Raw genomic sequence first — 14,814 nt, 5'->3', positions numbered from 1 at the left:
AAGGGCCAGTATCCAAAATCTATAGAGCTCACCAAACTCCACACCTGAAAAACAAATAACCCAGTGAAGAAATGGGCAGAAAACACGAATAGACACTTCTCTAAAGAAGACATCTAGATGGCCAACAGGCACATGAAAAGATGGTCAACATCGCTCCACATTAGGGAAATACAAATCAAAACCACACTCAGATATCACCTCACGCCAGTCAGAGTGGCCAAAACGAACAAATCAGGAGACTATAGATGCTGGCGAGGATGTGGAGAAACAGGAACCCTCTTGCACTGTTGGTGGGAATGCAAATTGGTGCAGCCACTCTGGAAAACAGTGTGGAGGTTCCCCAAAAAATTAAAAATAGACCTTCCCTATGACCCAGCAGCACTGCTAGGAATTTATCCAAGGGATACAGGAGTACTGATGCATAGGGGCACTTGTACCCCAATGTTTACAGCAGCACTCTCAAAAATAGCCAAATTATGGAAAGAGCCTAAATGTCCATCAACTGATGAATGGATAAAGAAATTGTGGTTTATATACACAATGGAGTACTATGTGGCAATGAGAAAGAATGAAATATGGCCCTTTGTAGCAACGTGGATGGAACTGGAGAGTGTGAGGCTAAGTGCAATAATCCACACAGAGAAAGACAGACAGATACCATATGTTTTCACTCTTATGTGGATCCTGAGAAACTTAACAGAAACCCATGGGGGAGGGGAAGGAAAAAAAAAAAAAAGGTTAGAGTGGGAGACAGCCAAAGCATAAGAGACTCTTAAAAACGGAGAACAAACTGAGGGTTGATGGGGGGTGGGAAGGAGAGGAGGGCACCTTTTGGGATGAGCACTGAGTGTTGTATGGAAACCAATTTGACAATAAACTTCATATTATTGAAAAAAAAATAAAAACAAAAAATAAAAATAAAAATAAAAATATAATAATGCTAAAAAAAAAAAAAAACAAGGTCCCCAAATCTCTTGTTAACAAAATCCATCATAAGTAACTAACTTCTGGGCATATTTACAATGTCAATGGCTGATAATTGTCATAAAATTGATTGTATTCATGTGTGACTTACAGTTCATTGTGAGCTTGTACCGTCTAAGTACAGTGTACAATAGGATCCAACCAGTATTTTCTCCTGTTGAATTATAATTGATAAAGATGATCTATTTAAGATGAGCTAAAACCAACCTCTGATGACAAATGCATAAACAAAAAGCTTAATGCTGGGTCATAGCTTGCTAAGACAAGATAAGATTAAGTTTGGGGTTAAATAGAGAACGGATTTGCAAAATGTGAGGCAGGGCCTCAGAAACTGCTTTATGTACAGATCAATTATTTTCCAAATTGGAGTAACTTTCAAGACCATTGGAGGAGACTTGCATATAATGAGTTTTCAGGAGAGAGAAACTAATGATGGAGTGAACACCTCACAATTCAGGGGTCTTGTCTGTAGATATTTGAATTTCATCCTTCAAACAGCCAAACAAAGGATGAATAGTCACTGCCACTACATTATTATTTTTGCTATGTGCAGATCTTTATTTTCATTAACTTTCAGGGTCATCATGTTTTGAAATTAGGAGGGAGCAAAGGGACTCACTCCTCCTGCCAAATAACAAATTAGCATCTTACATTGTTTATTAACTGCATCCAATTGCAAATGTCACCAAACAGCTATTAAACACCAAGTCCTATGCACAAGACTCAATGGTGCATGACACTCTGATTAGGTGCAGTTTTCTCTAAAAGGGTGATTATTCTTAGAAGGAATATTTCATTACCTTTAATCTGAGTCCAGTTTATGCAACCATAACCTGAAGCCTCATAAGGTATGTAACCAAACCTCAGTATAAATCTATCAATGCTGTGGGTTATCTTAATGAACCATCTGTATGATTGAAATGCACTATTCTGAGTTATGTGTCAGAGCTTATTAAAACTCTCATCAATTGCATTGTTGAAATTTTAAAAAGGTTCTACTATTTTAATGCATGATTTGTATTACCCTTCACTTGAAACAAAGCGGTGCTCTCTGCAGTTTCCAAGCAACATATCTTTTTCAATTACTATTTAGTATTGAATTCTGGCCCTAGATTTCTAATGCACTTCCCTTCATCACTGTGTGTATAGAGTCTTGCAGAAGAATAAAACTATTCCATTACTTTGACCAAATCTGCTATATGTCATATGTAAACCTTTTATAAACAAGATAAATGCATTAGGACATTCAAAAATGACTTCTATCAGTTGAACTTACTTTAAGCAAAGGAAGAATTCAATTTAGTTAAAACTCTATTCAAAAAGAATTTTTACTGATTGGAGTTTTCATCTTATTTAATAAAAAATAGAGTAAGAATTCTGAACTCAAATAACCATATTCACTCTTACACTGTAGACTAAGATAGGATTACAACTATAGAGTAGCAAAAGTTTGACTAAAGCAGGCTCATAAACATGATAATTAACATATCATGTTTATCATGTCCTTGGCCTTGATTTAAGCCATTGACATATATAAGTTTTATAATGCTCAAATTAATGCTTAGATAAGTTAGCCACTAGCATTAGTCTCACTTTATAGATGAGGCAGCATTTGAACCAAGATAGTCTGACTTGGAACAATTAAGTAATTGATGTTCCAAAATTGTCATAATTGATAGTCCTACTTCAAGTTAAATCTAATCATCTACCAAAAGAAATTAACAAAGTTTCAACACATCCAAAATTAGTTGTGAGTTTTATAAAGTTACACAGTAATTGATTATTCAAAAAGCAATTAAAATTTCATGATAAACCTTGCAGAGGAAAGCATTAGAAGTAAAATGAGACATTTTATTCCCTGTGCATGGAGTTCCATCCCTACTGTTCCCTAACCTACTGTTAACCTATTTCTGTAGAAGTTCCACTGCTTTTTTATGTTGCTAGGGAAAATTCCCCTGAAAAAAGAGCGAGGATATGGAAAAGACTTGACAAAGTAGCTGTTGTTGCCGACAAGAGATTCTCCATTGCTAGAGCCTCTGTGTGTTTCTCTGTAAACCTACATGTTACTGGTATTTTCCAGGCCAGTAAGGAAATCAAGTGAGATAAAATGCATCAGTTCATCACATAGCATGTTCTAATTATTTACTTTAACAGATATGGCTTGGTTTCCTCATACACAGTGATTTATAAACTTCTTAGCTTTCTCGCAAGCGTCGATAACACATTTTGATTAAGTGACACAATGCAGAAGACAAAAATTGGCTTCTGAAAAAGATGTTTTTTAATGTTTGGTAGGTTTTCTTGGGTAGTGGACAGAATTTTTACATAGTGAGAATATATGCAGGGGGTTTAACAGTTTTGATGTGATTATCCAGCATGATAACAAATTGCTTAGCAACATACAGTTAGCAGCCAAAAAAAAAAAAAATAAATAAATAATAAGTTTACCATGGATATGTAAAAATAGCCCTAGGTGGTTAGATATTTTATATGCACTGCTGTTAGGAGATGTATTCTATGCTCTACTGTTCCAAATCCCAAAATAAACGGGACACTTCTCTGTTTTTAGCTTTGGTGCCTTAATGCCAAGTGTGTAGAGGAGCTCAAGTTCACCACTAACTGTAAATGCAATAAAATATGCCACTCCATTGGTTCCTCCCATAAGTAGCCGTGGATTATTTATTATATGCTTATTATCTCATCATACCAAACAGAATTCAAACAAAATACTAATTAAAGTAGCCCTACGTCGGGCTCTGTGCTGACAGCTCAGAGCCCAGAGCCTGCTTCATGTTCTATGTCTCCCTCTCTCTCTTACCCTCCCTTGCTCTTGCCATCTATGTCTCTCAAAAATAAACATTAAAAAAATTAAAAAAAAATTTAAGTAATTAGGAATACCTTGCCATATGTCTCCAAACAGTGGCCATGTCTATCTCTTGAAGGAACAGTTCTTTAATCTTTTCATTTTGGTTCACCACTTTATGCAAACCTCAGTGCCTAATACAGAGTGAGCAGAACACCTGAAAGAATGTTGCTGAATAAAGAATTCCTATTGTTTACTGGTCTAACTGACCTGCATGAGCCTACATGGTAGCATAAAGAGGATCAGAACTGCCACTGTTTACACCACTAATGCCCAGATGCAAGACAATACTAGTCAAACCTTGCACAATCCTTTCTGGCCAATGAAAAGGACAGACAAGTGATAGTTTGTGTGTGTGCGAGATGTGGAGGGAGGGAAGAATAAAAACAGAAACATCAGCAACAGTCTTCATGAAAATCATTCTCAGTTTGGTTTACTTCCAGATCTGCCATCTTAAATCCATCTGTCACAGCCAGAGGAATGTTTCTGAAACACAAATTTCATCAGTCTTCCCTTCCCCATAGAAAGTCCTTTAATTTTCTTCCATATTCCAACATTTTAAGCATTCTCCCTCACTACCACCACCCATGTTGTTTATGGTCAAGACATACTAAAGATGATTGTGTCTTTGCAAGAAGAACCAAAACAAAACCACTAGAAAACTCAGACATTAAATATATAAAACTACCATCATCAGTAGCTATTCTTACCCATTTTTCCTCCTAATCACCTATAGGAATTATCTTTATATAACGTGTACTCATTCAGAATTTACTTTTCCATCCATTGATACTACTTTCATCCCTTCTTTGCTCCCTTCTCAGGAACTGGATACACGAAATGTGCCTGGCCCCTCCTTGTATCTTTCAATTCTTTTGTGCACCCTCCCAATTACTTTTTAAACATAATCTGGTACTTTGCATAGAAATTGCTCCCAAAGCCCCTGTTCCTTTCTTAAAACTACTATTCTCTTCCCTATATTCCACAACTCAACTTATAGGCCAATCAAAATCAATGTGACTGCTCCTGCCAAAGTTACCAATGACTTTACACATGCAAAATCAGGAATTGGATTCTGTTGACTGCTCCATTTTTGAGAGACAGTTACTGCACTTTTCACGGTTTATTTCCCCGATTCTTCCTTCTTTGCACTCTTGTTTTCTCCATTTTTGTTGAAATTTTAAATACAAGAGTTCCTTAGGGCTTTGTCCTATACACTCTCTTCTTCGAAAACTGTACTATTCTTGTAAGGAATCACATCGTCTCCTATGGAATAAAAACTAATCTGTATATTGAAGGGTAGCAAAATGTACTACCCCAAACATGCCACTTTGTCATATTGACCATTTTGAGCTGTAAAACCTAAAAACAGCAAATGATGGTCGAGGCTTTCTCTGAACGTCCCTTCCTCAAAATAAATTATCCAAAAGGAACTTAATTGTCATAGATCCCTTTCCTGAGAGTGAATTATATCAACAAAGGGAGGTTGACTAATCAGAATAGACAAAGTCAACACTATACCCAGACCAGCTTGCCACAAATTATTACCAATTATCACACCTCCCGTCTATTCTAAAGACTCACTTATCCTAAAAATCATTGGCTCTCCCCTAAAAGGACTGTAACAGCCCTGCATCTCTTTTCCCTGTTAAGATGGTATTTAGCCCTGAATTCTCAAGCCACCTTTTTGAGTTACTCATTTTTCCCTGGTTATCTTCCCACCTATACATGACATACACGTTAATAAACTCCTGTTTTTCTCTTGCTAATTTGCGTCTTATTAACTGGGGTCTCAGCCAAGAACTCAGGAGAGTAAGAGAAAAATTTTTCTTCCCTTACAATGTCAACAAACTCCAAATTTACTGATAGGTGAGACCTCATTATTGAGTTCTGTGCACACATATCTGACTGCCTATTCAGCATTTCTACTTGGGTAACTCTCAGGCATCTGAAACACAATCTATCCAAACTGAATACCTGATCATCTTCCTTCCTCTTCCCCTCTCCATCCATTTTTCCTCCAATGTTTCCTTTATCCACTGATAGCCTCATTACTTACTGTTACCCTCGATATCTTTGGAGACTGATTCCCTTCTGTAACCAATCAGCACATCTCTAGTTTTTTATCTGATCATACCTCAAATCCATTCACTTCTCTCCCTTTGCATTATAATTATAACCAAGCCAAGTTAACATTGTTGTCCACATGACTCCATTGGCCTCTAAGTTTGTCTTCCTAGGTGTTCTCTTACTTTGTTCTAACTTTGCCATTGTTTACAGAGAACCTAGAATAACCTTAATTTTTTTTTTATTTTATTTTTGAGAGAGCAAGCAAGCAAGCAAGCAAGCAGGGGGTGGGGGGCTGGGCAGAGAGAGAGAGGGAGACAGAATCCAAAGCAGGCTTCATGCTGTCAACGGAGAGCCTGACATGGGGCTTGAACTCATGAACTGTGAGTCCATGACCTGAGCTGAAACCAAGAGTTGAACACTTAACCAACACTCAACCAGAAACCCCAAGAAGGTAGAATAAGCTTGAAAAAAAAATCAAACTTCCACATCTGGTCATGCCAATTCTCTCTTCAATATGCTTTGACTTCCCACTGGTCTTAGTATAGCTTTCAAAATATTTAACCTAAGTGACAAAAGCCCGCTATATTCACTACTGCCTAGCTCATTAGTTTCAATTTAATGAACTCCTGCAACTGTTTTAGCCACCTGTGTCTCCATTTCTTTACTTAAAAATGAATCCTCTTTTCTCTCCTCTGAACACTGCATGATATCTATCAATCTGTCAGAAAGCTTTCCCTATTTCTTCTAGTCTTGAAAATCTTGAATCGCCTTTCATCAGGGCTGAGATTGTATCCTATGCTTCTGGAAAAATATACCTGACTCTCTAGGCTATTTTGAGGGTTCCCTGTTATAGTATCTCATTTTATTTTTTTCATGTGATATTTAGCAAATGCATTAAAATAATTTATGTGATTTTCTGTTGCATGTATGCATAACATACTAGTCATGATTCCATGAAACCAAGAACCTTGTCTTTATTTTTTATCACTCTGCCAAGTTAATACTAAAGAAAAACCTATGAGATAGATATTGGATCAATTATGCAACCATGTTACTGAGGCATTTTTCTTTAGTTATTCCTCACCTTTAGCAAAAACCAAAGAAAAACCAACTACAGAGTTTAATGGAGTTCTTACCAAATTCCCTAGGCCTTCTGTGTCCCACAGGTTTGAAGACAATATTAATCAATTAGTGTACTGGTGACTCTTCCTATTTAGTGTATCAAATATCCTATAAGAGGTTATTTTGGGCTTTCAAGATTACCAAGAGATCCTTACAATTTTACCTTTAGAATCCACATTTCGTAAGTTAGATCCCTCATACGATCATATTTGAGCTTTAGATATTTAAACGAATCATCTGAAGTTTGTTTATCACAAGTATCAAGGCCAAATAGGCATTAATTTATTGCATGTTTTATTAAAATACATGAGGTAACCTATAAAAAATGGCGGGGTAGGGGCACCTGGGTGGCTCAGTCGGTTGAACGTCCGACTTCGGCTCAGGTCTTGATCTCGCAGTCCGTGAGTTTGAGCCCCGCGTCAGGCTCTGTGCTGACCTCTCAGAGACTGGAGCCTGTTTCAGATTCTGTGTCTCCCTCTCTCTCTGACCCTCCCCCATTCATGCTCTCTCTCTGTCTCAAAAATAAATAAACATTAAAAAAAAAATTTAAAAAAAATGGCAGGGTAAAAAATTCTCTAAAATACTCTTAATCATTTGGGTTTACATTTCCCCCCTTCAACCTATTCGTAGAATAATAAGAGGTCATCTTAAGAATTTTTACTTTCAAAAAATTAATAATGCACTTGAATAAATCATTCCAGAAAATTTCAGATTAATTTGACATTTGCTCACAAGTTGCAGATGTTATATTCTATTTATATTCATGTCCCACCAAGAAAATTTAAAACATAAAATAGTAGTTGGTCCTTTTGAAAGCCTAAATTATATAAAATTTAAATAACACATTTTAAGAATATTGGATTGGAATTTCATAATTAAGAATACTACTTTTGGGATGCCTGGGTGGCTCAGTTGGTTAAGCATCTCACTCTTGGTTTCGGCTCAGGTCATGATCTCACAGTTCATGAGTTCAAGCCCCACATGGGGCTCCATGCTGACAGTGTGGAGCCTGCTTGTGATTCTCTCACCCTCCCGCCCCCGTCCCTGCCCAACTTGCACATGTGCATGCTTTCTCTGAAAATAAACAAAAAATTAAAAAAAAAAGTACTTCCATTTATATTTCTATTAGTGTTTATCTCACAAATTCTAGTTTATATCATAATAACTAGAAAGTCAGTGGAGTGTAAACCACCTTCTTGGTACATTTTAGTCTCTATCTTCATTCAAAATTTTAATAAACTAAGTTAGAATCATTGGCACAATTAAGGTTTCAGTTAAATCTAAACAAAAACTGAACACACAGCAAGGGGCAGGAAGATCGTGCATCAGTCATGTGCTGCTGTGAAACACTGAATTCTTATGTTCATAAACGTGTAACATTCAGGTACAGAAACTCAATACATCAAAACCACATACAGTGAATCACAGTACTCTTGACATACATAGAAATAGGTCTGTTTGAAGATATTTATCAACCACAATTTTATTAGATTTGTGGACTGAATGGCAACCTGTACTGAACGTTTATGTTTCTACTGAGAGACATGATATGATTGACTTCTAATGCCTACATTCCATTCCTACTCTATGTTTGAAAAGATGTTTTACCCACGTAACTTGTTTGCTTAATCATTCTATTCCTCCAGAGATAGTATAGAATTGACAAATGCAATGTTCTTCTAGGCATGAAGTATTTTGCTGTATTCATACAGAAATTGTAACCTCACCATTTGATTTCAGTTAGAGACTTTAAGCACTGCTTAAAATTTTACAACAGATAAGCAATTCAAAATGGAAATGTACAGTTATAATCAAAATATTTTTGAAAAATTACCAATTTGGGTTTTTAATTTTTTTTTAACGTTTATTTATTTTTGAGACAGAGAAAGACAGAACATGAATGGGGCAGGGTCAGAGAGAGGGTGACACAGAATCTGAAACAGGCTCCAGGCTCTGAGCTGTCAGCACAGAGCCCAACGCGGGACTCGAAGTCACGGACCGTGAGATCATGACCTGAGCGAACTCGGCCGCTTAACTGACTGAGCCACCCAGGCGCCCCCATTATTACCAATTTGTAGTAGAGCATCACATAAATGACTGTCCTGATTCCATTCCAGCGCATTCTTCTCACGGGTGCCCAACCTTACTGTGACACAATGCACACAGAAGCAGTGAGGCATGGGGAATGACAGGTACCTAAATGTGAGTTCTTCTTTCAAGAGTTTGAGCTCTTTCCACAGGATAAATCACTTAACATCTGAGATAATTATATCTACTTTCAAGCAAGATTATGAAGATTGGAGAGAATATAAATTGACCAGCCGTAGTTAGCTCATACTAGACAAAATTGTGAATGTTTTTATTAGGTGGTCCAAAAAAATCCTATATATGTCCTGTAAGAAAGTATCTTCCATCTTTATAAGATGGCCAAGAATTAAAGAACAGAAATATTTGGCAGAATTATGGAGAATAGAGAATCTTCCTTAGAAAAGCAGTAGAAAAAGAATTTGTATTTAAATAGTGCCTATTTTTCCCTGGTTGCTTTATATATTTTGTATCAAAATTCTACAAAAATATTATAAAGTAGGTTTTTTGTTTTGTTTTTTAACTCCCGATCTTCCAAAGAGGATATTGTGTCTCTAGGAGCTTAAAGCACTTTTCTTCTTGATGCCAAATCCCGTGTTCATGCTTCCTTAGGCTGGGCTCTAGAATCTCTATGTATGTTGTCCATAATTCAGGAAATACATTTAGTGGGAAAAGCCTAGACCTGCCTTCTAGTGAAGGGCAGAAGACAGGTCTACAGGAGCATGAAACTGAGGGAATTAAGACTTCCTGTCCTGGGGCGCCTGGGTGGCGCAGTCAGTTGAGCGTCTGACTTCAGCCAGGTCACGATCTCGCGGTCCGTGAGTTCGAGCCCCACGTCAGGCTCTGGGCTGATGGCTCAGAGCCTGGAGCCTGTTTCCGATTCTGTGTCTCCCTCTCTCTCTGCCCCTCCCCCGTTCATGCTCTGTCTCTCTCTGTCCCAAAAATAAATAAACATTGAAAAAAAAAAAAAAAGACTTCCTGTCCAAACTTCTGCCAAAGAAGGCTGCTGGTAAGACGGCTGCTGGTATACAACTGTGGTAACTTCTACAAAATATATTGATATGTATATCTTTGTGTATTTTAGATATACCCACACATTTGTATTTTTAAATATACATACGTATTTTTTACTTCAATATAAACAAAAAAAGTCAACATCCAATGTGCACTTATAACAAAGTATTCTGGACCTCACATTAGGGAGTAAGACAGAGCTCATTAGATTAAATGGCATTTAAGCTTTGACCTGAAAGAAGAATCTAACCAGAATTGCATGGCAATAGAAAAACTGAACTGTGTACAAAATGGTGTAGGGGTCAAGGAAGTGTTCACAAATGGAGGAGGAGATTGGGATCCCAGGCAGAGTGTTATTGGAATAATCTGGACAGGGCAAGACGCTTCTAATAGGTTTAGTTAGTGCAATGGGAAGACTTACTAAAAATACATGAAGTAAATAACTTTACAAGAAAGCAAATGTTAAAATCTCACACCTTAAGTTAATGTTAGTCATAACCCAACTTTTTGCAGGAGTAAAAGTTCTTCTTTATGATTAGAATACTTTAAAGAGAGGTCCTGCTGTGAGAAAAGTTTAATTGGTTGTTTTCTATATTCTGTGAAATGCACTTTTAAGAACTTGCTCCTTGGCAGCAAAATTGGCATTTTGCAATGTGTGTGGAGCCTGTATTATAATGAGACATAGGGACCTTTTCAGGGATAGAGCAACACAGCCTGTTGAACATTTATATTCAGTTTTCTAAATAATTAAGAACAGAATTTCCCAGATTAGCTCAAGAACTTCTGCTCGTCTCTGATTAAGAACTGGTTGGGAAACAGAATAAGGAATGTCACTGAAGTCTGCACTGCACTATCTTGATTACTTACAAAATTTAAGTATTTTGTAAGTAATTTAAGGCAATTGTTTAAGGCAATTATTCTTAAAGTGTCATCAACCAACCAGCAGCCTCAATATCACCTGGGAATCCATTAGAAATGAAAATTCTTAAATAAAAAGGGGGCACCTGGGTTGCTCAGTCAGTTGAGTGACTCTTGATTTCACCTCAGGTCATGTTCCCAAGGTCATGGGATCAAGCTCCACACTGAGCTGCTTAAGATTCTCTTTCTTTCTGCCCCTCTCCCCCACTTGCATTCTAAGTTAAAAAAAAAAAAAGAAAATTCTGGGGTCCCACCTCAGATCTACTGAATCAAAATCCTGAGGTAAATCCAGCACTGTGTTTTATAACCCTTCCACGTGATTCCAAGAAACACTTAATTTTGAGAACCAGTACTTAGAACTTCCTCCCACCTTATTACTAATCATCAGGGAAATGCAAATCTAAACTACAATAAAGATATCACCTTACACACATCAGAATGAGTGGAATCAAAGAAAGAAATAAGTGCAGGTATATATGTAAACTGATGAAACCACTGTGGAAAGCAGTATGGAGGTTCCTAAAAAAATTAAAAATAGAATTACCATATGATCCAGTAATTCCACTGGTGGGTGTTCATCCACAGAAAAGAATACTAATTCAAAAAGACATATGCACCACTACATTCACTGCAGCATTATTTACAATAGCTAAGATATGGAAGCAACTCAAGTGTCCATCCGTAAGTGGATAAAGAGGTGGTATATATACCATGGAAAATTACTCAGCCATAAAAAATGCAATCTTGCCATTTGCAACAACATGTATGAGCTGGAGGGGAATGCTAAGTGAAGTCAAAGAAAGATAAATAACATGATTTCACTCAAAAATGGACAAAAAAAAAAAGACTCAGAGAACTGGTAGTTGCCAAAGAGACGGGGGGAAATAAAGTAGGGGGATGGGTGAAATAAAGGGGATTAAGAGGAGATCCTGGGTGACTCAGTCAGTAAGCGCTAAGCGTCCGACTTCAGCTCAGGTCATGATCTCACGGTTTTTGGGTTTGAGCCCCGCATCGGGCTCTGTGCTGACAGCTCAGAGCCTGGAGCCTGCTTCAGATTCTGTGTCTCCCTCTTTCTTTCTCTCTGCTCCTCCCCCACTCTGTCTCTCTCTCTCTCTCAAAAAGAAATAAACATTAAAAAAAAAAAAGGGGATTAAGAGCAACAAACTTCAAGTTATAAATCATGGAGATATAAGGTACGGCATGGAGACTTAGTGATAATGTTGTAACATTGTATGGTGAGTATACTCATTGTGGTAAACACTGAATAATGTATAGAATTGTTTAATCAATACATTATATACAACTAACGTTGTATGTTAGGTTAAAGTAGAATTTTTTTTACCTATTAGTTGGAAACTGCATAAAAGAAATCACACATATCCAAGGACCACTCAAATGCATGTAGTCCCATCTCTGTATGGTTTTTGTACATTAACAACATCAGTAGTCTGTACATTACATTCTTTCTCTTAACACAATGTGAATCAGTAATCATGCTCCCCTTATCCCACTCCAGCATTACCTCCTCTGATTTCGTCAACTCCTGGCTATCTGGCTTCCACCCCAGAGACTACTTCTCTTTGGTAATTCCTGTGAGCTCCTCACTTAATGCGTCTTAAAAATTGCATGCCTGCTTATTATCTATGTCCTACTAGAATTTAATTGCTTGCTACTAGGTGATTTTACTGTGTTGTTCACTATTCTATTTGTAGCAGCTGGAAAAGTACCTGGCAGAGATTACTTGCTCAACAAAATGTTTTAAATGGCAAAGAAAATAACTTGCTTTCAATTCCTCGGGTACTCTACAAGGTTAACACACTTCATTAACATCAGTATTCAAAATCATGAAATCTCCACCATGGACTTCAATAGTACTTCAGTGTCTGGCTCTCTCTATATGGTTCTCAGTCTTCTGTTTTCATTATCCCTTGCTGGAGATTCTTTTTCTCTTTGTTTTGCAACCTTATCCATTCATAGAGGCAGAAAATGATGGTAATTCAAGAAGGCAAAATTTGAAATCAGATCCTATGCCAATTACATGCTATAAGCTTTGCTTATCTCATCTGTAAATTGGCGTCCTGATATTATTCATCCTGTGGTATTTTGAATACTAGATGAAATTGCAAATTATAGCAACTAACCCTTAATACATTTTGTCATTGTTCCTCTGCAAATAATGGAAATCACTAACCTCCAACTTTTAACTTTTTCAGATATACATTTTCAACTTCCTGATGGCCAATACAGATTTTTTAACTTTCTATTCAACTTGTTACCACCACACTGATTAGTTTTCCTCTTCTTTCAGATGACTTGGGAACCCTTGGCTCAACTGCTCACTTCTCATCTTCAACATCCAGTCAATCAGTTGTATTTAGTTTTAAGTTACATGATCATCTTTTCATGTCCAACCACCCCCCAATTTTTCCCATTTCCATCATGACCTCACTGGTGTAAGATCTGGAGATGTGCCCTTTACAACAGTCAGCAAAGCAAATGCTTCATGAATTCCCTCCAGAATCCCTTATTCCACCGATCTGCAGCCAGAATGTTTCTTTAAAACACAAATATATTGAGACCATCAATTGCCTTCTCATGGTCCTCAGAAAAAATGAATGTAATTACTACTTCAGTCCAGTAATCTCAAGCTGGTTTAGCACAATCCCAGCCCTCTAATGTACAGAGAATATATATTCCTCCATAAAGCATGCTAGAGATCTTGAGAGCACATACACACTAGGATGGCCACAAAAGGCATCCAACAATGCTTATGCACATCCCATCTCCTGGATACAAGTGAGAAGGCCCCATATGGTCCCGAACAGATATCCTGAGTGCTTAAGGTGGCCTCATGCAAATGAATATATTTTCTAAGCCCCATACTACACCTGAAACCAATTTTTACCATACTGTTAACTATCTAGAATTTAAATAAAAACACCTAAAAAAGAGAAATTCGTAATATGATCTACAGCATCCTTCCTTGTCTAGCCCTTACCAGTCTCTTCAGTCTCCTCTAATACCATGAGCCCTCTGTCTTCTGAAGTCACTACTGGACCTAAACCAGTTTCTCATACTTGCCAAGCCCTGTCCTGCCACTGGAGTTGGGCAGGCTATTGGTACAGTTTGAAATACCCTTCTTTTCTTTCTTCACCTCAGTTAACCCTCACTGCTCCTTCTCAGCTGCAGCCATTACTCTCCTCTCCTTGACAGGGTAAAATAATTCACTATATAACACTTTAATAGCACTATATTCTTAGGTGCAAGATTTATCGTAGGCATTCCATAAAAGTTAATGAAACCAGAATTAGTAAATACTTTAATAAATTATTTTTGTAGGGTCTGTGGTCTAAATTTGCAATCGTTTATGGGTCGCCCCCCCCCCCCCAACTATTGCTGATCTGCCAAGAATGAACCTTTCATTTTTTTTTTTTTACTCTAACAAACTTCATGACTCAAATTTCTTCCCTAGACAGTTTTATATTTCCTGCTAAATCTGATGTTAAATTCTGAAATGTCAAATATGGTTAAGTTCCTTCCCTGCTCAAAATCCTTCATTTGTTCTTCATATGTGTAAGGAATAGATACAAGTGTCTTAGCATGATAAGGTTCTTTCTAGTCTGAACTCTATCTTTCCCGTATTTACCAACTTACACTATCTCCAACAAAGTACCTTCAGAATTACCTGAATCAACATATCTGCTTTACCTGATATATACTTCAAGCTCCCATGGGTTAAAGCATATGTACAATAAAAG

The sequence above is a fragment of the Leopardus geoffroyi genome, chromosome A1, assembly GCF_018350155.1.
Source record: "Leopardus geoffroyi isolate Oge1 chromosome A1, O.geoffroyi_Oge1_pat1.0, whole genome shotgun sequence".
Taxonomy (NCBI): Eukaryota; Metazoa; Chordata; class Mammalia; order Carnivora; family Felidae; genus Leopardus; species Leopardus geoffroyi.
This window is presented reverse-complemented; position numbering follows the sequence as displayed.